Here is a 27,710-nt window from a genome sequence, read left to right on the forward strand (position 1 = left end):
TCTGGCTGAACAGTCTTAGCAATGGGATCAAGGAAGTTGAAAAGTGTTTAATACCAGCCAGGCTGCATTGTCCTGCATTGTCCCCATTCCATCATCCTGTTCTTCCCCATCTCCAGTCCTTAATCTTCCTGATAAGGGATCACCCCTCCTTTTTTTCAGACCGCCCTGATCCCAAACTTTGCTCTTTCAGCAATCCATTTTTTGAAATAAAATACACAAAGCATATTCCTTGGCCTTCCTGCCTGAATCTGTGAGACAGGACTCAACGGAGCAAGCCCTTTGAGTTAACTGACACTGACTCCCGAGTAAGTAGATACAGGATTGCAACGTAAGTCCCACAAGCCAAAAGAACTTGGCAGAGATGACGCAAACTCTAGTCCGCAAAGCTTATGCCATAATAAATCTGCTGGTCTTTAAAATGCTACAACTATTTACCGCCACCCTTCCTATTTTGGAGCTACTCCAGCCTACCGTTCATAAGGAATGCATTCTTTTAAGGAGATTCGAACTGCTCTTGTTTCATGTAGAAATAGCCCTGTTTCAGAAGACGATTGAACCTGGAAAGATTTCTAAAGTCAAGCCTCCAGTCCTCATGAATTTGGAAACAGGAAGAGGGTGGGGAGCAAAGGGTTTAGGAGATAAATGCAAGATAAACAGTAGATAAATCGCAAGAACTTTTTTTTCAGGGGGGAATCTCCTCCTACCTGTAATCCAGTTCCAAGAAGTTTCATTCCTTTTCCACACTGTTGCAGATTTTCAGCAAATCGGGAAGTCCACAGAAAGCTGGGAGCGAGATGGTGAAGGAAGGCGACGGCGGAAGAGTCAGAATCCAGCGGTAGCCTCAGTATCTTGTTCTTCCATATCTTTCCAAAAAGGGGTGGGGGGAGGAGGAGGAGGAGGATGAAAAACACATTAGTTGGGGCTGTAGAGGAGGTGGAGAGAGACGAGCGCTGGCTGCAGTCCTAGGCATGCCGGCTTGCGTGAGTAAACCTAAATGAACTCAGTGGCTCCCTGAGAGTAAGCCGTATGTGCACAGGATCTTGCTGCACAGCTAGAAAGCGAGGAAAGCCGCTAGCTCATCATGCCACAGACAGCAACCACCGCTCGATCCTCAGCTTACCTGAGCCAATATTTAAACCCCCTCAAACGCTGGAAGCCTGTCTCCAATAAGCATCCATATAGGACTCGCCCTCGGATCCCTCGACTTAGTTTAAGCGACGGTCTCGGATTCCCACCCCGCTTCACGAACTCGAACTCACAGCTCGATGCTCACGCCAGCTTCGCCCGAAGACTCTGCTCCCAGTCCCGATCGATTCCAAGAGAAGCCCTCGCCTTTACACCAGGCTTGTGGATCGCGCTGTGCGCGCGCGCGCCAAGGCAAGCCACTCGAGGTCCTGTCTTCCTCAAACCCGAGGCATCTCGCCTTGCCATCAGCCAAAAAAAATCCCCATCGGCCGCGGGGCAGCAGCTACCCACGCACCCCGCTCCCGAATTGGCGCTGCTCCTTGCAGCCCCACTCCGAATTGAAACCGCTTTCCAAAGGCACACAAGCCACATAAACACCACCACCACCCCTAGCTAGGAGAGACTTAGAAAATTCAGGCATGATCAACCCAAATAGCAGGAGTCCCTTATGCAGAAATAATGATGATGATGATGACAAATGATAAATAAATAATAAATGGATATTATGATGCTTGTCTCCCGGATTTTCCTCCCCTTCCCTTCCCCCAAAGTTCCCCACGAACAGGAGACGCGCTTCCACCTTGGCAGGAGAGCGAGCGCCCAGGCGGTGACCCCGTCGAGGATCTCGCCTCCTCGGCATGGGAGTTGCGGGAGGAGCTCCGGAGCGGCGGCTGCCGGCTGGCCAGCTTCGCCCGGGCTTGGCTGTTTTCGACTGCGCGCCAGTCGCGACGCTCGGAGGCGGAGTGCGAAGGGGAAAGGGACGGAGACCGGGAGCGAGCAAGCAGCCGGCAGGCGCTGGCGTGCGGGGCGCTTTTCTCTCCCGCGGACGGGATTAGACGCGGCTCCTCCAATGGCCGTGGCGCTGCTCGCTGATTCGGCGCCACTTCCGAAGGGAAGCGGGGGGGGGGGGAGCAGGTTGGCTTTCCAGCCGCCGCACCACCACCACCACCCCCATTTAAACACCCAAACAAAAACAGGGGAAGCGCGCGCGCGCGCGGGCGGTTGGGGAAGAATCTCAGATTTTCACATCGGAGATCCATTTTGTTTCTCTTTGCTTCTTTGGCCCTGTTCACCGCCTCCCCAATAATGTGCTCCTTCTTCAGATTTCCTGACACCTTGGCTTCAAGGGGTGCATGATAGAGGTGTATGAAATGTTGTACAGTTTGCGGAGAAAGTGGATAGAGAGAAGTTCTCCTACCTCTCTCAGAACACCAGAACTCCTGTAGCTGAATGAGGAGAGATTCAGAGCAGGGAAAAGGAATTATTCAACAAAAGGTCCGTATAGTTAAAGCCATGGTTTTCCCAGTAGTGATGTATGGAAGTGAGAGCTGGACCATAAAGAAGGCTGATCGCTGAAGAATTGATGCTTTTGAATTATGGTGCTGGAGGAGACTCTTGAGAGTCCCTTGGACTGCAAGAAGATCAAACCCATCCATTCTTAAGGAAATCAGCCCTGAGTGCTCACTGGAAGGACAGATCCTGAAGCTGAGGCTCCAGTACTTTGGCCACCTCATGAGAAGAGAAGACTCCCTGGAGAAGACACTGATGCTGGGAAAGATGGAGGGCACAAGGAGAAGGGGGCGACAGAGGACGAGATGGTTGGATACTGTTTTCGAGGTTACCAGCATGAGTTTGACCAAACTGCGGGAGGTAGTGGAGGACAGAGGTGCCTGGCGTGCTCTGGTCCATGGGGTCACGAAGAGTTGGACACGACTAAACGACTAAACAACAACAACAACAACAAGGTAGTTAAACTATGGAACTCACTCCCGCAGGAGCAGTGATGGCCACGTACTTGGGTGGCTTAAACAGAAGATTGGAGAAATGAATGGAGGGGGGCAGTTTCACTCAAGTCCTCCTTGAGGGCTTCCCATAGGCATCAGTGAGAACAGGATGCTGGACCAGATGGACCTTGGACCTGATCCAGCAGGGCTCTTCCTACGTTCTTACATTCTGAGCATGTGCAGAGTTCTTATTCATTTCTTTAAAAATATTTATAAACTGGCCCTTCGTGCATGCAGATACAAGGACCGGGTGTTAGAAATAAAACACTCATGCAGCAGCAACAGAAACAGAAACCGAGGCAGAGGAAAACAATAAGCAGATGAGGTTCAGAATTCACCACCAAAACTCTTAAAAAAAAGTATCCTGGCAAACAAACCTGGTGCCAAAATGACAACAGTGTCATTTGGGGGGGGGGGGGGGAGAGACGGGTATAGAGCATTGCACAACCCAGATAGTGCTACAGAGAAGACTCGCTCCAGTAAATTAAATCTTCCACAGCCTGGTGTTCTTCTGCATCGAGGGGCTTCAACTCCCATCAGCCTCTGCCAGTGTGGTTGGGGAAGTCTGCCTTAGATGATGGAAACTTGGAAAAGGCCCCCTCTGGGGACCTTAAGGCACGGGCAGGCTGTTTTGCCCATCAAGTATTTGGGTCCCAAGCCATTTGAGGTTTAAAGGAGAGCTTGAATTGTATCCCAGCCACCTATGTGGTTCAGATAGATAGATAGATAGATAGATAGATAGATAGATAGATAGATGATAGATGCAACCCTGTGCACAACAAACATTCTTACTGTACCTTTCACAACTCTAGTGCCTTTAGCTACAGGGAGCCCTGGCTCACAAAGTGTCTCTGTCCTACCCTACAAAGTATCCTGGTGAGTTAAATACCAAGCCAGTGCAGCCAAGGCACACTATTGCAACCCTCAGTTCCTTGACCTAAACCAAACTTAAGTTATTCAATAAGCTACAAAACAAAACACAACAGTTATGCAAGTAGACAGCCAACAGTGTGTGTCACATCTATGACTATCTGCATGTTGGACAGAAGTTGCAGGTTTGTCCTCAGCGCAAAGAGCTTCTGACTCTACAGGAACAAGTGTGTTCCCTGGGGGCCAGAGGGCAGACCTGTAGAAGCTGAGAGAGGCAAAGAGGTTGGTGGGTGAGACCTTCAGAGACATAGCAGCGTTCCACTTCTACAGTGATGGCTTCCCTGTTGTCAGGGAGAAGAGGAGACTCAGAGAAGGAGGGTGTCACTCTGAGGTAGAGGGAAATGGTTCCTTAGAAGGGAGCAGCCATCATCTTGTGCTGAGGATTCTTCTCCAGAGTGTGAAGGAATCCTGGTGGCAGGAGATCTGATCAATCAGTAGGAACATAGATGGGTGTGTGATGGCCATGCGGACTGCAGGGTGAATTGCCTACCTGGTGCAAAAGTTATGGATGTTGTGTCGTCCATTGAATAGATAGCCTGATAGTGGAGGACTCGGTGGTCATGATGCATGTTGGCATCAACTTTATGGGGAAATATAGTTGTGATGTCCTGGAAGCAAAATGTAGGTTGCTGCATAGGGTGCTTAAAGCCAGGGCTTCCAAGGTAGCTTTCTCTGATATGCTACCAGTTCCACCTACAAGGCCAGCTAAACAGTGCAGCTTTGAGGTCTTAGTGGGTGGATGAGAAGACAGTGTCAGGAGGGATTTGGATTTGTTGGCACTGAGGAGCATTTGGGAACAAGCTGGACCTGTACAGGCTCTAGTTGAACTCTGATGGAACCAGACTGCTGGTGCTTAATTTTTTTTTTTTAAGTGGCAGAGAAGCTTTTAAACTGATTACAGGGGGGAAGAGGGAACTGAGAGGAGCTGAGTAAGGATCGGTTCAGAACAAATCTTCTCCCTGGGATGAAGATGGGGGGGGGGGGTGAGTGAAGAATTAAATGCAGGAGGTGGGTGTAGAACTAAGCACTGTGAGTTCAGCAACTTAGGGAGGCCAAAGTACTGCAGGTCAAAACACAAGCTCCAGAAACACTCGGAAAGAGACTCTGTATATTTGTCCATATGTTAATGCTAGAAGCCTCTGAGCCAATATACCGTATTTTTCCATCTATAAGACGCCCCCATGTATAAGATGCCCCCTATTTGGGGGGGGGCTCTGGTTTAAGAAAATGGGGAGAGATCTATCCGTGTATAAGACGCCTCCAAATTTTGGACATTATTTTTTGGGGGGAAACGTAGTCTTATACACAGAAAAATACGGTAGGTGAACTGGAATTCTTGGTCTTGGAGGATTGCATTGAGGTAGTGGGCATACCATAGTTACACGAGTTTAATGCACCATCGAATCTAATGCGCATCTCAATTTTCAGAACCTTGAAACATAATAATAATAATCACATTTCAACACACAAATGAATCTGATGGTCTGCCCCTTTGCAATTCTCTTTTGTTTCTTTCAATCAGGAAATCTATTCACACACAGAATCCTTTGAATTTTGTTGCTGCAGGATGGCACAATGCGGAGATTCTGAACAATGATTAATTAAATTCCAATAAATATGTACAGAATCAACATTTCTTTGAATCGTAGCTGGTGATGTCCAACAATCAAAGATCATGCATTGTTTGTGGGTACCCAGAGCCACAGATCATTGACCAAATAATTTTTGCTGGTTCCTCTGCCCTGAACATGCACAGAACTAGTTTTGAAGCAGCATTTTAAGTAAGATCATTAAGTAGAACAAACACAATCCACATTACTATGCCTGTTCTTCTAATAGGGCTGAAGATATCCTGCCCCCTCCATAATCTCAAATAATTTAGGTGAAGCCAGAGATAAATATTTTCTTAGATGACAGTATGTTCCATGGGTTTGTAATGCTTTGGACCCCTCTTTGTTACTAGGGTTGGGGGAGAAATTCACTTCACTTCATATTTAAAGGCAAGTCTATCATATCCATACTTTCTGAAATAATATGAAAACTACAACACAGCCATTCTTCAAAATTTGCAGTTATCTGAATTTTATGATGCAGTTCTCCAATCAATGTTCTAAAAATAATAATCATATATTAGGTAAAAGTGTGCGTAAAATAAATATATTAGAGGAAATAACATACAAAATATACCACTGCTTGCAAAATGTATGTCAAAACTGCATACAAAAATGTGTTTGTTGGGAGAAATCTGCACTAAAACGCTGGAGAATTTTCATAAAGATTAAAAATAAACAAATCACAAATTGTTGTAGAATTGCGGAAAACTGAGTTTAAGATTGGAAAAAATGAGAAACTGGGAGAACTCAAACTCAAAGATCCTTCCATCTCAATTTGTTATATTTACCCATGGGGAATTATATTGCCTGATCTTATCCATGTGTGTGTGGAGCTGCTATTGTCACCGTCTCTCAACATTCAATGCTTGAGGCAGCTGGTTCACTTTACCTAGAAGACTCAATGGAAAAGACCCTGATTTGGGGAAAGACTGAGAATACAAGGAGAAGGGGACGATAGAGGACGAGATGGGTGGACAGTGTTCTCAAAGCTACCAACAAGAGTTTGACCAAACTGCGGGAGGCAGTGGAAGACAAGAGTGCCTGGCGTGCTCTGGTCCATGGGGTCACGAAGAGTCGGACACGACTAAACAACAACGAAGGGCCAGCCAAATGAATGGGCTTCTGCTGGTATTTTCAATAAACCTATTGTCAATTTCTTCTCTATATTGTCCATCACAAACTTGTGCATAAGTGGTTGAGTTTAGTGGAGACCATGTTGAAGACAGCATGAAAAAAAAAATGAGTTCATCAAGTTAGAAATTCCAAAAGGGGCAGCATCCTCCACAGAATTATTTTGAGTGGCGATACTGGTCCTCATGAGTAATTAACTCCTTGGGACATGCCATTATCTCCCTGATCAAAATATCTGGGGTATATTGAGATGTACAAGATATATAAGTATTTATGTGAAAGACTGTACACGTCTTGATTTATACAGCTCAGCTCTTGTACACGGATTGTACATTTGCTGAACAGTGCATGTGAATGGCTGTATGAGTGTACAGTTCAACTCTTTGTGTGCACGGGGAACATGTGAACAGCCCTTCTGCCTCTAACAGTAGCCTCTAACAGTAGCCCTCTCCCATAATTTCTCCCCTAACTTTCAGAAGCACAAAGCCTCCAAAAATATGCAGCTACATATTGCTGACCATTATCACTACCATGATCCACTGACACACCTGTCCTCTAAGTCTTTGTCTAGTCTCCTTTCAAATCTGGCTGGGTTTCCCAGGCCACTCTGGGCAGCTCCCAACAAAATATTAAAAACACAATAAAACATCAAACATTAAAGACTTCCCTAAACAGGGCTGCCTTCAGATGTCTTCTAAATCTCAGGTAGTTTTTATCTCTTTGACATCTGATAGGAGGGTGTTCCACAGGGTGGGGGCCACTACTCAGAAGGCCCTCTGCCTGGTTCCCTGTAACCTCACTTCTCACAGCGAAGGAACTGCCAGAAGGCCTTTGGAGCTGGACCTCAGTGTCCGGGCTGAACGATGGGGGTGGAGACACTCCTGGGCTGAGGCAGTTTTTTCTTGTGTCTGTGGTTTCCATTGAGTATATTATGTGGGAAATCGTACTCTGTTCAGTCTATCCTGAATCATCTCCCAATCAATTTTATTCATTTAGTTAAGACATTTCTATTAAACAATGCTTTCTCATAGTAGCTTGAAAGCATAATTAAAGCAATATAACACTTAAAAAACCCAATTACAAAACCAAAAGCAGCTGCAGTTTAAAAGCCCAGCACACACTTCTTACCCAGATAACAACGGACTGAAACACACACAAAAGTTTGTAATATTATTTTAAAAGCTAAAAGAGGGGTCATACATCTTTCACTTTGGAAAGAGAGCCAGAGATATGGGGTCACCACTGAAAAGAGTCTGTGTCTCTAGTGCCCACAAGTCTGATGAACCTTTGCCCTTGTCAGTCATTTGGTCTTGGAAAGTGTGAGATATAAGGATGAATTTGAGGCAGAAAAATGAATCTAAAAACAAGAACATCTTCCTAATTTGGTGGGAAATGCCTGTTTTGATTAAGAAATGCAAAATTCAAAGAGCAGGTGCCAAGTGACATTTTAAGACATGATGGGTCTTAGCTTTGCCTGGAAACCAATCCTAAAAATGCTTACTCAAAAGCAACTCTGAGTTCACTAGTACCTAGTGTGGTGGTGATGGAAGAGGGGAACTTAACATTGAAGGTGCTCACATATTACCTTCAATGCATCTGTGAACCTGTATGCACAAATAGCTGGGGTGTCTAAATCAGTCAGTGTCCACTTTTCCACACAAGCACTTGTACGTATGTTCATTGCAATGTGTGAATAAGCCAAGAACTAGACCAGGACTGAGGAAGCTGTGGCCCTCTAGCTGCTATCGAACTCCATGTCCCATCAGCTGCAGCCAGCATGACCAATGGTCAAGGATGATGGGGTCAACATCAGGAGGGCCATGGATTGCTAGATAAGCAATGGCTTCAGGGGAGGGGGCATTGGGCTAGATGCCCTTAATAGCCCCCCCCCCATCATGAGTGGACTGATGTACTTACTACTGTCACCACAGTGATGGGAGAAAGAGTGATATGGGGGGGTCAGATGTGCCCCCCCCATGTGGGCCTTGGTCCTAGACCTTTGGTCTGATTCAGCAGGGTTTTTCCTATAGAATATTTGACCCTCTGGGTAGAGAGAAGTGTGGGGAATAATATGTTATTGCTCCTTAATCCAGTGGAGGCTTTTCTGAAAACCCTTCCTCGTGCTGAAATATTCATGAAGCCTGCCTTCTTGGCACCCCGACAAACGAATTAGGGTGAGGAGATCCATTTTGGCAAACAACAGTTAATTCTCCTTGGGTGAAAACCATTCCATTTTGATTAATAGTCATTAGACTGAAAGAAGCTTTTACTTGGCTTTAGGGAATTGGCCATTTTGGCGGAGGAGTGAGCTAGATATAAACATAAAGCATTTGTTGTGTTGGTTTGGTCTACTCTCCCTTTTTATGGCATGTAATTTGAAATAAAACTGACTCCCAAGAATCCCCTCCATTGAATGGCATTTATTTAGAGCACACAGGGGCTGTGGAGACCCTGCATAGCTTCACAGCTTGAATGGAGCCTCCGTTTGAAGGGGAAACATGAAAAGGCATGCAGCTAGATAAAGAAATAGTAACCTTTATCTGAATCAGAGATGGCCAGCAAGTGGCCCGTGAACTTCTTGCCTCCGTCTTTTGACAGAAGTCACCACCTTACATCAGCGAAAGGGTACCTGGTGGTGGTGGGACATGCTACTCTTGAGTAGACCACCACTACAGTGGTACCTCGGGTTACAGACGCTTCAGGTTACAGACACTTCAGGTTACAGACTCCGCTAACCCAGAAATAGTACCTCAGGTTAAGAACTTTGCTTCAGGATGAGAACAGAAATTGTGCGGCAACAGCGGGAGGCCCCATTAGCTAAAGTGGTACCTGAAGAACAGTTTCAGGTTAAGAACGGACCTCCGGAATGAATTAAGTTCTTAACCCGAGGTACCACTGTATGGTGGCAAAGCTATATATCTATATCACAGAAGGGATAAAATGAATTTAGTTTGTCCAATGTGTTAGATCAGGGATGGCGAAATGCTGGCTCATGGGCCAAATGTGGTCCTCTTCTGAGTTTCCTCAGACTTGTCACCAGACCACCTCCACTCTGTCCCCAGGTCACATCCCTCACTTTCACACCTACCCACCCCATGTCCTTGAACTCTGATAATGCTTATTGCTTGTCTGCATAAAGGGTGTGTGTGTGTGTGTGTGTGTGTGTGTGTGTGTGTGTGTGTGTGTGACTATGTGTGGAAAATAGCCTACTGTACAAAGGTAAAAAAAAAAAAATACATTCATTGCCCTGCCTTCTTTTGTCGCTTGCCCCACCCATCTCTTGTAAGGTTGCCTCAGAGGGAAGGCATCCCTTGAGCTGCAAATGGTGACCCTCATCTTAGATCTTTGAAAAGGGAACCAGCATATTGCACACCAACAATCCCATCCAAAACTTACCTTCCCTGAAGCAAGTCTTCTCAAGCTGGATGGCAATAGCCCAAGTAAACATGCTAGAGGAGCTGCAGATTTATTTTAATCTAGCTGATTAATTGTACCTGGAAATAATGCTATATAGATTTTTTTTTTCCTCCAGGGAGGCAAGCTTGTTTCACTTGTTAGGCTTACTTCTGAGCACCCACACATAAGATTGCAATGCAGATGTCTCAAACGAGAGGTGTTGCAAGAGATTGGCTCTCCCAACCCATGAAGCTGCAGACTTTATGACTTTGGAAAGCTATCCTGCCCCAGATACAAGCAGTGGAAACTTGTATCATGAACTGGCAGGAGGATGGGGAGGAGGAAGAGCATCCTGGTGAGGGGTGTAGCTGGGACTGGGACACACTGGGTCAAGCAGGGGGTGGGGAAGAAAGTACTCACAGGGTGACGGAGGATGGCAGGGGAATGGGGGTCAGTGCACAGGAACCAGAGCAGCAGGACCCATCACCAGAACTGAGGGGTCCTGGTATCCTTGAATACGGTGGGCTCTGAGGGAGACTGAGGCAAAGAAGGGCCCATAGCTCCCTAGATGGCCAGGTGAAGCTCACTAGCTCTGTGTGATTCCTCAGCTGAAGTAGGCTTGGAACAGGTGAGGATCACATGCTTCATCAAGCCCAGATGTGGCAATCAGCAGGCAAAGTAGAGCTGAGGTGCTGTCTGCTCAACTGCCCATGTTGATGGACCTCTGCTTGGATGCTCCAGGACCTCTACAGGACCATGTTTTGGGTTTGACTATCTTTCATGGCTGTTAGACTTAAGACTTGGCTTTACCCTGGATTGCATTTCCTGACCTTTGGATTTTGGACTTTGCTGGAGTGGATTAACCATGGGACATTGGACTTGGCATTCTACTGACTTGCTGCAAGGTAGGCCAGGGGGTTCAGGACAACTTGGGACTCGAGGAAGAATATTTTGTATGGGCTCAGATACAAACTCTTCTAGGGCTCAGATACAAACTCTTCTAGATGCAGTACTGAGATGCTGTCATCCTTAAGGCACGGCCTTCCAAAAATGCAGGAATATAGGGAACTGCCTTCTCTCACTGGTCCATCTAGTTCAGGTGCACTGACTGGCAGCACCTTTCTAGGTTTTCAGATGGGGGTCTTTCCTTGCCCTAACCGGAGATGCCAGGGACTGAGCCAGGGGCCTTCCTCATGCAAAAGATGTACTGCACTGCTGAGCTGTCATCCTTTGCCAAAATGCCACATCATTCCCCATCCGCACCAAATTTCAGACTTTTGCCTGTGCCGTGTTACTGTGTAGGTACAAAGCAACAACCACTTTGGATTTAATTATGCTCATTGCTGCAGAGCATTTTCACACATGAATCATAAAAGCACTTCAGTGATGATCTGGAATAGTTTGATTACTTGCAGTATTTTTGTTCATCGTAGCTCAGTGGCAGAGCACCTGCTTTGCATGCCAGAGGTGCAATTCCAACATTTCTAGTTAGAGCTGGGAAACAGCCTAAAACCCTGTAGAGCCAAGGGCAGTCAATGTAGACAAGGGGTGGGCTGACTTCAGGTTTGTTGGATTTAGCTAGATTTTTCACTAGAACTCTGAGGTCTACCAACTGGAACCAGGTACAGTTAAAATGAAAGAACAGGGTATGGCTGGCTGGCAATAGATTAGTAAGGGATTCTGGTTCTCAATGCCAACAGCAAAATAAAGGACATTTCTCCCCTTTAGTTAGGCTGCTGAAATGAAGAAAGCTTGGATTAAGGAGTAGACATTTGTATGAAACTTCAGTTCTGGTACACAAAAGTTCCTAGGCTCAATAAGCTGGTAGAGCCACCCTGTTATTTAATTTGAATTGTACGTCTTTTGTGGATCCCTAGCTACCTTTTTCTCACTGCTGGTGTAGTTAATACTGAGCCACATTGACCAATAGTCTGATCTGGTGCAGTATATGGCAGCTTCCAATGTTCTCAAGTTTTTCCTGACTCAAGCTGTCTCCACCCAGCCAGCATGATGTAATAATGGTTAGAGTATCAGACTAGGACCTGTGAGGCCACGGTTCAAATCTCCCACTCAGCCATGATGTGCAAAGGGGTGCCCTTGGGCCAGTCTCAGCCTCTCTACCTAACCTACCTCAGAGGGTTGTTGTGAATTGGAGGAAAAAAACAAGGTGTGCCATTTTGAATTCCTTGGGGGGGGGGGAGTAGGATATAAACACAATTAGAAATACGTAATAAAGCACACACACCTGTCTAGCTGGGATGCTTGGGGAAAAGTTCTATGGTAATAATAGCACACTTTTCAGTACAGTACATCTGTTCACAGGTGACATGCAAAGCACAATATGTTCACAATGGAAGCTAACTCTATTTCCCTCTTGAACCTTCAAACATTTTTTTTTAAAAAAATATGCTTTAGAACGTTCAGAACGGCACTGCAATTCATCCCAATAGCAGAAGAATTGCCCTTTCCTGTATCTTTTCCAGATCTGTGATATGATATCCTTCCCCCCCCCCCCCACTTTATATATATATATTTAGATGGGACGTCCAGAACTGTAGCAGGCAGGCAGAATGAGAAGTACAGCTCCAAATGTACATTGGCAGCTGTAGTGTTTTGTGTAAGGAGACACAAGGATGTGATCAATAAGACTAGACAGCCCAATCTTATGCTCCACTGTGCTGTAGGCACACTGCCTAAGATGTCTTGCTAGCTTCCCACTCACTCTGGCACTGGAAGCCAACTATAGCTAGGTACCAGTAGCCAGTGGTGCTTCTGGAGTAGCATAAAAGGTTGAGGATGGAGAGGAGGTGGAGGGGAGTGGCTGTGATGCTTTTAGCTGCATCAAGAAGCTTTGGGTGAAGAGGCAATGGTCAGCATATTCATTCCAGCTTGTAAGCTTCTCAGGCAAACCTCCTTGCTGGAGACTGGAATGGTGGGCTTAACTAGACATTGGTCTGGTCTCGCAAGAAGGTTGGTGTACTCTTATCCCACACTCCCCTTTTACAACCCTGAGACTAGGCGCCATTCTGGTGTAGTGGTTAAAGTGCTGGACTAGGAATTGGGAGACCAGGGTTCAAATCTCCACTCAACCATGAAACTAACTTGGGTGGGTCAATGACTCTCAGCCTAACCTCCCTCACCAGATTATTGTGAAGGGAAAAGCTATGTATGCCACACTGAGCTCCTTGGAAAGAAGGGGGGATAGTATATGAATGAATGACTGACTGAATTAATGAGTGCACAGGCTTCCTCCCCAAACCAATGCATTCCAATGGCCATTTAGATGTCTGTGTGTGTGTGTTGTCTTTTGTGGAGAGTCCTGAAGAAACATAATAGAAGCAATTTCAAGTATCTGAAGAAGTGTGCATTCACACGAAAGCTCATACCAATGAAAAACTTAGTTGGCCTCTAAGGTACTACTGGAAGGAAATATTTTATTTTGTTTTGACTACAGCAGACCAACACGGCTACCTACCTGTAACTAGAAGCAATCAGTTACTGTACTTTGTGTTTAATGCATTCCAGTGGCCATTGGGAGAGCCATTGTATACTGGTGGCCTTTTGGAAGAAAGCAATGACAGTTCATTTATTTTAGTATGTCCGCTATAACAGTTCTAATTATATTGAAACAGAGGGAGCTGCCTTTAAATGAGCCAGGTCTGAGACCACTGATCCATCTATCTCGGTGGTTTTTACACCAGAGGTAGCTGATGTGGTGCCCTAAAGATTTTGTTGGAGTAATTCTGGCCATGCTGCTTGGTGCTGATGGGAGTTGTGGTCCAACAACACTGGGCCGTGGTCAACAGGCAATGCATGTGTCTTAATGCTGAACTACAGTCCTTCCCCAGTGGCCAAAAGCTGCAAAAAAATAGGCAGCTTTTGCAGAGACAAAATATGAGAGAAAAGAGGGGTAGACATGGGTAGCTCTTCCCCATATGCCAATGAAAAACAGGTTGCTGTGTTTGGTTATGTAAGACTCCATCTAAAATAGAGGAGAGGATCAGGGTCTAAGTATTTTCTTTTCCTGGTAGAGCTCTGAAAACACCTATACATTTGTGCTATCACAGCTGGTCCGATGGACAGGCTAGATGGCGACAAGTTGGTTTTTATACGTTTCAATCGTTCCTCCTCTTGCCAAAGCTCTTTATTCAAGGTCATCATTAAGTTGCTAAGGGGGCAGCAGTGGGGAAAACCACACTCACACTTCTGCTGTCTCCGGTGAGCACTGTGAATATTTGATTGTGCACCTTGATTCCTGTAGAATTAATCATGCCTTAATAATCAGATGCGCAAATCAGTGTTTTCAACTGCAAGGTGGATTAAGAGCTACGGCAGGCCTACTCTGTCTATGTGCTCATCTTCCCTTTCTGTCCGATGCCCCTGCGTCTTTTCTTGGGGGTGACTGACCTCTTTGCAGAAGTCCTCCTGTCCATACAAAATAGAAAAAGCACAACATAGCAAAAGTCGGGTAGCACCATAAAGAATGTGGCAAGATCCAGAGCATGCCTGTTTATTAAAATACATAACTTGATTGTAAAAAACAAACAAACCCTCAAAGCAGTTTGAAAAAAGCAAACAGTGAAATTAAGAAAGATTTACAACCCTACTTTAAAACATCCAAGAGTTAAAATACTCACTCACTCACTCACTCACTCACTCACTCACTCAATTAAATTAAATTAAATCAATTAACCCCAATGGATTAAAAACAGAATAAAACATCAAATATTGAAAACTTCCCTAAGTTGCCTTCAGGGCTGCCTTCAGATGTCTTCTAAAAGTCAGATAGTTGTTTATTTCCTTGACATCTGGTGGGAGGGCTTTCCACAGGGCAGGCGCCACTACCGAGAAGGCCCTCTGCCTGGTTTCCTGTAACCTCACATCTCACATTGAGGGAATTGCCAGAAGGCCCTCGGAGCTGGACCACATCATTAAATGGGGTTTACTCTCAAGTAGGGATGGGGCAGAAATTCAACTCAGTTAGCATTGGAACACAAGCCAAATTCACACTTTCTTTTTTTAAAAAAAAATATGTTTTTACTAATTCACACTTTCTGAAACAATATGTAAACTGAAACACGGCCTCCTTCAAAATTTGCATTTTTCCAGATGTTGCAGTGAAGTTCTTCAGCTAAGTAATGTGTCCAAAAATTTGCCTCTTGGGGCAAAGTGTGCATATAAATGTATATATTTGTGAAAATGACCTTTTTTAAAAAAGGATGATGATAGGGCAAATAGAATTGCAAAAAGTGTATATTAGGCAAAAATACATTATGTATATTAGGAGAAATCTGCACCAAAATGCTGATAGATTTCCATTAAGACTCGTTTTAAAAATAAATAAATTGCAATCTGATGTGGAGAACTGGATTAAAGACTGGGGACATGAGAATCTGAAAGTAACAGGAGTACTCATTTATCCTCCAAAGTAAATCTGTTTATGATCAGTCATGTACTGCAATCCTACACATGTCTCACTCCTAGGTAAACATTTTGTAGCCTTGTAATCCTATGTGTGTTTACTTAGAAGCAAGTTTCTCTGTGTTCAATGTTGCTTCTCACTAACAGGTGTGTTACCTTCACAGACAGCAGCTTTAGAGTAGGATCCCATACATGCTTGTTTAGAAGGAAATCTCACTGAGCTCCATGATGATAGCAATGATGATTTTTCAGATTTATATATTGCCCTCCACCCAACGATCACGGGAAGGCTTACAACATAAAAACACAGAACGCATAACATAATAAAAATGAAACAATGCCCCCCATAAGCTTTGCTTTCCCCATGCAGTTGCGGTCTCAGATTTTGAAATTAAGCAGAGAAGAAATAAATGTTTGCTGCTCTGTCATCCTTTGGGAGAGACTGGCCAGTCAGTGCGAGTAAAGAGTAGACCACACTTCACCAGTGTGAAGCCCCTCAGATGATGTTGGACTACAACTCCCAACAGGCACCGCCAGCACATCTGATGGCAGTTGCGATCCAGCAACATCTGGAGGGCACCAGGTTGGCAAAGGCTGGAGTAGACCTTGCGGACACAGAGTTGATACTTTGTGGTGTCTCTGTACCTGCCAGTCCAGCTCTTGTTCCGCTACCATCTCCCAGCAATAGACTGCAGTCTTACTCTTGGAAGAGTCACCACTCTGGCAATCGTTCAGGGATAGGTTCTCAGCTATCTACAAGTTAACAGAACCACAGTCCTTGCTAGCAAGTGGGTCAAATCAGCCATGGTATTCTTGTGGAGCAGCTGTCCAAGTTAGGGATGGGTGGCACTACTTTGCCCTACTTGGATGGTCATTTCCAGAAGGTGATGTTTGGGGTGTTTTCTTCAGCCCCACGGAGTTTTGATTTTATCCCCCCTCCCCATGCTGTTTAACATCTACATGAAACTGCTGAGTGGGGTCATCTGGAGGTCTGGAGTACATTGTCAGCAATTTGCTGATGACACACAGCTCTACTTCTCCTTTGCATCTGCACGTGAGGCAGTGGATGTGCTGAATCATTGTCCTGCCCTGGTAATGAGAACCAATATCTGAAGTTCAATCCAGGTAAGACTGGGTGGCGCTGTGGTCTAAACCACAGAGCCTCTTGGGCTTGCCTATCAGAAGGTTGGCGGTTCGAATCCCCGCGACGGGGTGAGCTCCCGTTGCTCGGTCCCTGCTCCTGCCTAGCAGGACCTAGCAGTTCGAAAACACGTCAAAGTGCAAGTAGATAAATAGTGGGAAGCTAAACGGCGTTTCCGTGCGCTGCTCTGGTTCACCAGAAGCGGCTTAGTCATGCTGGCCACATGACCCGGAAAAACTGTCTGCGGACAAACGTCGGCTCCCTCGGCCAGTAAAGCGAGATGAGCACCACAACCCCAGAATCGTCTGCGACTGGACCTAATGGTCAGGGGTGCCTTTACCCTTTACCTTACTGTTAGTGGGTGGTTTCCTAGGCCAGATGGATGGGAGGTTGCCTACTCATCATGGGGTTATAGTCCCTCTGAAGAAGCTGGTACACAGCGTGGGGATGCATCTGGATCCATTGCTGTCATTTGAGGCTTGAGTGGCCTTGTTGGTGTGGAGTGCCTTCCATCATCTGTGCCACTATCTGGACAGGGATAGCCAAACTTCTGTTGTCTATGTTCTGGTAACTGCTAGGCTAGAATACTGCTAAACGTTATATGTGAGACCGCCTCTGAAGACAGTTTGGAAACTTCAGCTGGTTCAGAATTCAGCGACCAGGTTGCTCACCAGTACAAATTAGTTTGAGCATATAATGCCAATCCTGGCCCAGCTGCACTGCCAATTACCGTATTTTTTGCTCTATAAGACTCACTTTTTCCCTCCTAAAAAGTAAGGGGAAATGTGTGTGCGTCTTATGGAGTGAATGCAGGCTGCGCAGCTATCCCAGAAGCCAGAACAGCAAGAGGGATTGCTGCTTTCACTGCGCAGCGATCCCTCTTGCTGTTCTGGCTTCTGAGATTCAGAATATTTTTTTTTCTTGTTTTCCTCCTCCAAAAACTAGGTGCGTCTTGTGGTCTGGTGCGTCTTATAGAGCAGTAAATACGGTAGTTTCTGGCCCCAATTCAATATGCTGGTTTTGACCTATAAAGCCTTGAACCAACCTGGACCCTGCATTCATCACCTGAGGCCCTTCATGGGCTTCTTCTGTGAGAGTTCCAGAGGTTGGCAACATGAGAACAGGCCTTTTCTGCAGTGACTCTCCACTTGTGGAATGCCTTCCCAAGGGAGGCTCGCCTGGTACCTTTATTAAATGCTTTTGCCTGGTGCTTAAAGATATATCTACTCCCAGGCCTTTGGTTAATTAAATAAGCTAGCCCCTAGATTGTGTGTGTGGCAGGGTATTGAATTTGTTTGCTACTGTGGCATGTATTTATGTGCTTATATAGGGTGGGGTGACATGCTTGGTATAACTGAAGCATCAGAGCTGAAATCGGAAGAGAACAATTGTGGTGTCCTGACTGGAGTCAAAAATGAGACATGCAAAAAGCTGCATGCTGTAGTCCTAAGGAAATTGCCATGGGGGGGATTCTTAATGTGCTTCCTAGAGCTACGTTTAGCATTGCATCTATCTTGAAACATATTGATAGACCTTAGATATTCTAGTTTTAAAAAGAAAAGAAATATGAGACCAGACTTTTAAAGCCATCTAACTCTTGACTTCATAGTCCAATTTCTGGACTTTGCAGTACTTGTGTTTGTTTTTCATTAGAACACCCATGAGCTCCTTCGCTGCCTTCTTTGCTGCAGCATTCATATCAGAAACAATTAGGAATTATGTTGTATTAGTAAGCCATTTCTGCAGATCTCTCTCTCTCCCTCCCTCTTTTTCTTTCTCTGAAATCCTGTGGCTCTCTGGTAAACAACGTTCTTTTAAATCTGGTATAACATCTGTCATCAACAAACTCATTTTTTTATTTTTTTTTTATTATTTTTAGAACAGAAAGTGCGCAGGACTCTTGAAAGCTCTCCTGGAGCTGATACAGGGGAGTAGCTAAAGCTGCAATCCTATGCATGCTAATTTGGGAGTAAATCCCACTGAACTCACTTCTGAATATACAGGCATGAGGATTGCACTACAACCGTCTGATCTATGAATCAGGTAATGCCTGGTTTTTGTCCACCCCTGCATGCATTAAGAGGCTTTAGGCAAGCTACTCTCTCTTAACCTCAGTTTTCTATCTGCAATAAGGAGATAATTGCAGCATACACGCCATACATTTAAATCGCAGTTAAAGCACATGCCTTCCTTCAATGAATTTTGGGAACTGTAGTTCACACGCACAGAGTGTAATAATTAATAATAATCATAAATCATCATTCTGTGCAAGCCCCAGCCAAATGGATGTAAGTGTGATATTACCCTTGCACAGCATTCCTAGATTCTGGTGATGCTTGTTCTGGAGAAATTCCCAGGAAAGTGCAACCCTAGGGTCACCTGTGACCATGGGCCCAATGGCACCCCTGAAGGCTTTTCCTGGGGCCCTCACAGCTTCGGTACCTCATCACCACTCACTGCTCCCTTTATCATGAGATGGCAAAACTAGCTATGTCTGTCCCCCTCCACCTCTGCTCCTGGAAAGCACATAGAGCAGAATAAGGAAGTTGAAAGAGTGACACGCTTTCTCACATCTTTCAACTCTGTGTGCTTTTGAAGACTCAGTTTGGCACCTGAGTAGCTGGGCAGAAAGCAAAATGACTGAGAGGGAAGCAGGGGTGGGAGGGGAAAGGGGGCAATTTGGGAGACTGGGGGAGGTAAATGGAGTGGGTTAAACCACAGAGCCCAGGACTTGCTGATCAGAAGGTCGGCAGTTCAAATCCCCACGACGGAGTGAGCTCCCGTTGCTCGGTCCCTGCTCCTGTCAACCTAGCAGTTCGAAAGCACGTCAAAGTGCAAGTAGATAAATAGGTACCGCTCCGGTGGGAAGCTAAACGGCGTTTCCATGCGCTGCTTGGGTTCACCAGAAGCGGCTTAGTCATGCTGGCCACATGACCCAGAAGCAGTACGCCGGCTCCCTCAGCCAATAAAGAGAGATGAGTGCCGCAATCCCAGAGTCGGTCACAACTGGACCTAATGGTCAGGGGTCCCTTTACCTTTACCTTTAGGGATAGGGAGAGAAAGTGGAGTGGGAGGAACATGCATTCATGGATCCAACACAGGTAGGATCCATTAAAATGGATCCTCTTGAAATTTCATATATTTTTTTCCCCTAGGGTTGTCCACTCTTACGAAGTCCACCAAATTATAGATTACATTGGTCTCCATTTACTGAACCATAAAAACTACAAGATGTTGGCAAGCATAAGATCTGGGACTTTTTATGGTGCAGTAAGGTTTAATTTGATGACCTTTTGCCGGGGGGGGAGGGGGGCTAAGTAAATTTATTCAAATGCAAAAGGATCTGTTTTAATTACACTGGACCCCACTTTTACCCAGACCCTATGGGAAAGCAAATAATCTGTGGTGCCCACCTCACTCTCAAAATATCCAAATGTGCTCCACAAGATTGGTGGCTCCTGGTGTAAGGTTACCTTTCTATAGACCAGGCATCCCCAAACTTGGCCCTCCAGATGTTTTGGAACTACAACTCCAGTGGTCAGGGATGATGGGAATTGTAGTCCCAAAACATCTGGAGGGCCGAGTTTGGGGATGCCTGCTATAGACACTTGATTGAGTGTATACACCACAGGACATTCTTCTGCATAAATGTCAATGATTCTGTGTTATGTAAGCCAAAGAAGGTGAAGGAAAGGGATGGCTTGGATCCAAGGAGCTATGAGTGGAAGGAAAATAATTGCCAGCGGTGTTCCACAAGTTCTTGCACCAGAACTTACACCAGAGTAATTTCAAGCAGTGCTATAAAATTATCTAGAATCTGATGTTTTTGTGGGCACAGGTAGTTGCACAAGGTAGAAGAACATTTCTGGATCTGGTTTCATTCTTCTGTAGCCTACGCAGCTTCCAGACATCCTGTTTACTCAGCATTTATCCTGATTTGTCCGCCCAAATCACTGTTTGTGGGGAGAGTCCCAAGGGCCAGACAGAGAGGCTTAGAGAGCCACATTCAGCCCCAAGACTTGAGATTCTTCACCCCTCTTCTAAACTTAAGTGAACTTAAAATGCCAAACCACACATGTTCAGTGTATGATTAGGGTTGGCAAGCTCTGTTTTTGTCTTGCGTATCAGGATTACAGAAGCAGTTGTAAAGCATGGAATGAGGGGGTATGAGGGGAAGAGAAATGTCAGTTGTGTGCTTTGCAATTGCAATAATATGCATGGCAATCTAAATCCCTTGTAAGACTCTTAAGTCCAGGGTCTAGAATTACCTAGTAACACCACTCTGCCTTCTGCATGCAACAGAATTATTATTATTATTATTATTATTATTATTATATAGTATACCTTTGGCTCAAACCACTTGACTCTGCTAGTTTAAAAAGCCAGAGCTTGTGCTAGAACACTGAAATGGGAATGGGGTATTATGGTATGTGGGTGAGAACTCAGATTTAGAAATATATGACCAGCACACAAACAGTCAGAAGGCAAAGCCCACATTTGAACATGGAGCATGGAAGACACAGTCTTGGGAACACTTGCTTGGAGATAAGCTCTCATGAACAAAGTGGGATTTGCTTCTGAGTAAACATGGTTATGGTTGGGCAGTAATGCATTATGCTGAAACACTTGTCCGCCGAGCCTATGCATATCTGCTCAGGAGTAATTTTCACTGACTCCAATAGAACACAGAACTGCTGTCTAGACATGCTTACTGGGTGTTAAGTTTCCCTGTCAACAGAACTCAATTGGAGTCACTCCCAAGAAAAATTGTATTGGATCGTGCAGCATGACTAAACCCTTTACTAGTCCTAAACCCCTTACTTAGAAGAAAGTTCTTTTGCAGGTATACGCAGCTTGTGGACCATCAGACATAAGGATGCCACCCACCAAGAGCCTTTTTATGGTGGATGTTCAGACTTTGCTGGGTACCAAATTGTGCATTGTGTATTTTAAGGCTAGCCTTAAAGGATGCCTCTCCGTTCCCTGTTAAGGAACTGATCAAATAAAGAAACAGCAGTGACAAAATGTTAGACGATGGGCCCGTAGGTGACGTTAATTCATGTGAGGATCATCGTTACAGAATTGTTTTCAGTGCTGTTATCATCATTATTAGTATAATAGCACAGCACCATTCATCGGAATGCTCCAGGGGACATCCAAGACACTCAGATAATTGAATGCTCAGTTAAATGAGGAGGGTTCTTTTCCTTACACATGCATTGGCCCTAGTCTAAAGCATGGAGAGTTCAAGATGGATTTTAATAACTCTGCACCCAAAAAATTATGGACACTTTTGCACAGTGCTAGTTCAATTATAAGAGCAGTTTTTAGACCGGCAACTATAACTCGTGAATGTCTTTTCATGCAGTATAGAAGCCAATTTCAAACTGAATGCACATTCTAGGCTGCCTGAAGATTTTCATTTGAATCCCCGATGCAGGAAATGAAAAAAGCCTATGTAAGCATCATTTGTGGGAATGGCCTGAAAGTTCCAGGCAAGAGACATTTGGATAACTGGGCAATTTCTGCAGTGTATTACCATTTAAACACTATTTTGTGGCAGTATCTTCAACAGCAGCAAAGCAACTTAGTCTCGTTTAGAAACACATCAGGAGCTTCAGACCACAGAATTTCTCGCCTGAAAGGTAGTAGCCACAGCATTTGAAGGCTTATCCATGGTGTGGACTTAAACTAATTTAACAGTTACTCCTTTTGACTAGGGAACTTGGTGAACTGTAATACTGTTAGGGCATGGAGAGGAAACCTATAGCTCTCCAGATTTTGCTAGGCTAAAACTTCCATTGGTTATCTGGTTGGTGCTGGTGAAATCCAGTAAAATATGAAGGACCACTGGTCCCTATTCCTCTCTTTTAGAAGGAGCTGAGCTCTCCTGCAGAGAATTTTGGATGTCCTTACCAAATGACTAGTCCAAGAAGTCTTTAGTGAAATGCTGATATATGCGTATGTGGTATGTGCACTTTTGAAGTGCAGATATGTCATTCCTATATTCCCTAGAAAAACATGAGAGCTCCAATGAAAAGGTCTGGTGGATTTGGAGAGATTTGGAACATGACTAGGATGGTACTGAAAAAATCCTCTTCCACAGTGGGTCTTGCCTTTGTTGTAGGAGTACCTACCACAGAAACTATGACTCTGCAACTTGCCTCGGGGCTGTTGGGAAGTGGATCTGGGTAAAAGAAGTGGAGCTGCTGAGCTATTGTCATGGATCGCAGGTCAGTAGTACATAGCATGCTTTCATTGGTGCAGAAAAGGATCTAGGGGTCTTAGCAGACCACAAGCTTAACATGAGTCAACCTTCTGATGCAGCAGCAAAAGAAAAAGCTAGTGCTATTCTAGGCTGCATCAAGAGAAGTATAGTGTTCTGATCATTGGAAGTAATAGTCCCGGTCTATTCTTCCTTGATCAGACCACACCTGAAGTACTGTGTCCAGATCTGGGTGCCACAATTTAAGAATGAGATTGACAAACTGGAATGTGTGCAGAGGAGGGCAACCAAGATGACAAAGGGTCTGGAAACCAAGGTTTATGAGGAACAGTTGAGGGGGAATGGGTATGTTTAGCCTGGTAAAGAGGAGACTAAGGGGAGATGTGATAGTCAAATATCTAAAGGGCTGTCAAATGTAAGATGGAGCAAGCTTGTTTCCCCCTGCTCTGGATAGTAGGACCTGAGCCAATGGTTTCAAGTTACAAGAAAGGAGACTCCCAAGTAAACATCAGGAAGATCTTTCTGATGGTGGGCTTCACTTTCTTGGTGGTTTTTAAGCAGAGGTTGGATGGTCATCTGTCATGGGTGCTTTAGCTGAGATTACTGCATTGCAGGGGTTGGACCAGATGATCCTCAGGGTCCCTTCCAACTCTACAATTCTATGATTCTAGGAACATATTGAAAACTAACCTTGCTGCATTTGGGGACCTTCCTGCTTAACAGGACCTGGGCATCTGCCCTAAAGTTCTACTTGGATGATACTACAGCATGCTTCATATTCAGGAACACCCAGCTGTTCCAATTCAATGGGACTTATTCACAGGTAAATGTGTTCAGGACTTGAGCCTAGTAGACTCGTGATGGTTCTGACTCACTTAAGCAGCAATAGTCAGACTGGCTCCTCCGGTTTGGTTGCAGGCTTGAGAGACCCTGGAAGGAGAGCCCTTGCCTCTTCAATTAGACACAACCAAATATCTGACTATGCTCATGTACACAAGCATAGCCTTGATAAACCTTTGTGTCTATCCAAGATAAGAAATAACTGCTGATTTTGAATTGGCAATGCTGGCTGATTCCATTTCCCCCATCTTAGAAATCAAACCAATCCATTTATAAATGCGATCTGAGATTTACTTAAAAAACAACAACTTCACTACCAAAGAAAATTAGAGGTATGTGTAGCAGGGGAAGTGTAGCAGGGGCAAAAATGTAGCTGATTCAAGGGCATTCGAATGACCATAAAACTCTGGAAATGGTCCCTTGATCTGAATGCCTGGAGCTCTTGACTGCAAAACCCCAGAGCAGCCAAGGCAGCACTATTAAGGCTATCTAACCGGAACGTAAGCACGATCTATTGGAGGGAGAGATATTTAATAGAGTTTCTGACTAGAGCTTAGCCAGGGAATGACAGTCACCATCTCTCCCCCCCCCCCCCCAAGAGCCGTCCCATCTGACCTTCCCAGAAGTGTTTTCTCAAGACCTCTGCAATAACTGTTCTGAAGGCATCCCTGATAGGCACCCACAGGGGCACAGAGATGCGTTTCTGGAGCATTGCTGCACTAGGGAGGCTGTTCAGAAAACATTTTCCTACATTGTGGTGGGGGGCTGGAGCTTGTCGGTTCATATTTTGTCTGCCCACATCAACTCTGCCATGCTTCTATCTTCCCTGTCCAGTCCCAATTTTACTTTATAGTTGTAACTAAATCTCAATGCCTGATCCCATCAGTACACAGAACCCCAGCATTGGGTTTAACTTCTTTGTTGCATCTAATTCCAGCCCCTGCCGGTTTCCATCTTTCATGCTTTGGCTGCACTTTACTCCACTCCTCCTATGCATAATAACCCCCTCCTGCAAGGCTGAAAAAAAATGCTATATAGAAGTTAACTAAGCTATTTTTTTGCATTTTTTCTATCACTGCATTGAAGTCTGCAATCCTATGTACACTTACCTGGGAATAACCTTCAGTGAAATTTACTTCTGAGTAAATGTGGAAAGGATTGCATTGTCCATAAACGTCTTCCTTACATCAACTGTGGTGCTTTTTGCACCTGTGTTGCACTTGTTTTGCAGCTGGATCCATACTCAATGCTTAGAATAGACCCATCAAAATCAGCACGGACTTAACAGACTTGTTTCCCCGGAATTTCAGAATTCCCACTGAATTCAATGGGATTTGCTGTCAGATAAATGGGTATTGCAGCCTGAGTTATTCATGACTATCTTAAAGTCCCATTGATTTCAATGGGTCTGCTATAAACATAACTAAGGCTATGTACACACTGCTGTTTACTGCACACCCAGTACACTCCCAATGATGGTTTAGGAAGTTGTGTGTGCACATAGGACAGGATGGTGGCTACAATCTACACCTATCCTGTTGTTTCTTATGAAATACTGCATTCTGATGCGTTTCCCCCCAAACCAGCTTCAATCCAAATGGAGAAAAAGAATGACTTAGGCTGTGTAGACATTACCAATTTAAAACACAGCTAAGATTGCAATCCTAACCCCATGTACTTGTGAGTCAGTATCATTGCATTCAACGAGGATTACTTATGAGTAGAAATGTTTAAGGTTGCCCTGTAAATTTTGATCCAATCCTTGATACTGGCTTTGGAATCTAGCACTCCCTTTTCCTTCCTTTACATAACTCATTCGAAGCACCAAACTCCCACTTTGATTTAAACTTCTGCATCTATTTTATTGTACTCCCCTTCATGAATAAACATCAGCAATGACAAACTTCTTTGCCATCCGTTCTCCTCTCTACCTTCACCGCCTTCCAACCTTCATGCATCTCAGTACCACCACTGCCTCTCGCTCTCCCAGCGCCAACCCTTCTTGGGAAAGATCCTTCTGTGGGCTCCTCCACACATGCACTTCAACAAGTTCATCATGTGTGAAAGAGCCTTCTCAGAGTACACATCTGGATGGAAGGACTTTCCACATTTATCTACCTACTTATTTAAAGAATGTGTACCCTGCTTTTGACTATATGTCCCAAACGGCTGGCAGAAAGATAAAGAGAATGTAAATTAATCAGAAAATAGAACCATTAGAAATACTACAAAATAACCCCCGTTGCGTCCCTGCAGCCTAGCTAACTCACACGTCTGGCTGCCTCCAGTACTGAGTACATCAATTGACTGGAAAATTAAGTCAGGGTAAGGGACCCAAGAGGAGTGGCCCCCTTGATGTTGCACACCTCCCATGTTCCCTGACCATTGGCCATGCTGGCTCTGTGAGCTGATGGAAATTGGCAACCAGCTGCAATGGAATTAAGCGATTTACATGGAAGGTAGCCAGATGCAGAAGAGCTTCTACGCCTTCAATAGCCGCGTCGCAAAAGAGGGTCTTTCACCGGCGGGACAAGCCATCCCTGGGAACTCCCCTCTTTCCCTAGGAGACGACTAAAGGTGTAGGACCCCCGTCCTCTTCTCCCAGCCCAGGTCAATGCGTGGCCATCCAGAGCCTGCACTACAGAAGTGTGAGCGAATGTCAAGTTCGGGGCAGAGACGAGATTCGTCGTGCAATGTGCGCAATGAAAATAATCTACATTAACGCGGATGGGAACAAAAGACGAGCGAGCCAGACGTTCCTTGAAATGCAGCGGGTGAAACGGCGAAATGCCCTACCTTGGAAAGACAGAGGCGCGCGCTGGGCTAGCTGCGGGTCCATATCGGGCTGTCCGTTGGAGAAGCAGAAAGTGACCGAACCCCAACCTGGAAGGGGCCCTAGACCATCGTCGGAGGGGGAAGTGGGGTGCGCTCAATCAGGGGGTGCGTTCAGTCAAGCCGCTGTTCAGAAAAGCGCCCCACCAGCCTCTTTCGCTGCCCAGCCGAGAGCCGCTCAGGGCGCCCCCCAAAGCTGCTCCTCGCTAGTGGAGACGCGGCGTTGTTTTCCTCCAAATCTTTCCAGAGGCGTTCAACGCGGCATTAGTACTCCAGAGCCAGGCGCTCTTCTCCACACCCCCTACTCCACCCCCACCCCGATGACGGCTGTTGGCGAGACCCTTGAGTGCCTAGCAGCCCCCAACGCGCCAGCAGAACGATCGGAACCAGATTGTTAGTGATGGAAGTGACAAGCCGGTCGCAGCTTTCGGAGAGGAGGACTGCGCGAGTGTCTCGCATTTCTTTGGGAAATCTTTTGCTTTGCAGAACCCAAACATAAGCAAACACACGCGCGCGCGGATCAGGGGTGACATAGGAACAATAGCTCTGGGTGAGATCGCCCCATCGTGTAAAACGAGACCATTCCAATGTGGTCAAGCGATCTAGCCATAGGGGAAGTCCGCTAGGCTGCAATCCTATGCACGTTTACCTACGAGTAAGCACCGCGGAATGCAGTGGGGACTTGATTCCGAGTAAACGTGACCGAGACGGGGTTTTGCACAACTGCCACCCCATCTCCATTTACTTGGTAGGAGTGACTAGGATCAAATGGACTAAGCGAGGCTGATTTCCGTGTTGTGCATGCACACGTTCTCTTAAATTGTGGATCTGGTTATTAACATGCATGCAGTTCTTCCCCCAAAAAAGCAAAATAGGCATGGGGGGGGGGAGTAGGCAGGTGGGTTGGAAGCCCAAGGGAAGAGGTTTCCCCTTCACAGGTCACTCGAGAGTGGGGCGTGAAGGTTTTGGTTAGACATAGCTCTGTGAGCAAGCAAGGTGTTTGTGCAGCCTGACAGATCGTGGCCGACTGCCTCGGTACACTCGGTATTTGATGACATACTCAAACATCACGGGGACTTAAGTGAGCGCGAAGGGTCGCATACGCTGAGAATGACCCCGAGGACCCTTACAGATTTAGCCGCAAAGCATATTTACAGAGGCTGAGATAGCAGCCCTTTCGATAAACAGAATTTTCCATGGATTTACTGCGA

The 27,710-nt window shown here is 45.5% G+C and overlaps 1 protein-coding gene across 3 annotated transcripts in view; it reads right to left on the bottom strand.

Moving 5' to 3' along the window:
• CHRM2 (cholinergic receptor muscarinic 2) overlaps positions 1–26,734 on the bottom strand; it is a 175,932-nt gene extending 149,198 nt beyond the window's left edge. The window contains exons 1-2 of one of the 3 annotated variants that reach the window (XM_028746317.2): positions 26,464–26,734; positions 705–863 (exon numbers count right to left, since the gene is read on the bottom strand). The gene's annotated coding sequence lies outside the window, so the exon portion shown is untranslated. Of the gene's footprint in view, positions 1–704; positions 864–1,259; positions 1,412–1,765; positions 1,974–26,463 lie in introns of those variants that run through there. The other 2 variants (XM_077935080.1, XM_028746318.2) reach the window with 2 other exon arrangements.
• Positions 26,735–27,710: the final 976 nt, after the last annotated feature.

This window comes from Podarcis muralis, chromosome 10 (assembly GCF_964188315.1).
Source record: "Podarcis muralis chromosome 10, rPodMur119.hap1.1, whole genome shotgun sequence".
Taxonomy (NCBI): domain Eukaryota; kingdom Metazoa; phylum Chordata; class Lepidosauria; order Squamata; family Lacertidae; genus Podarcis; species Podarcis muralis.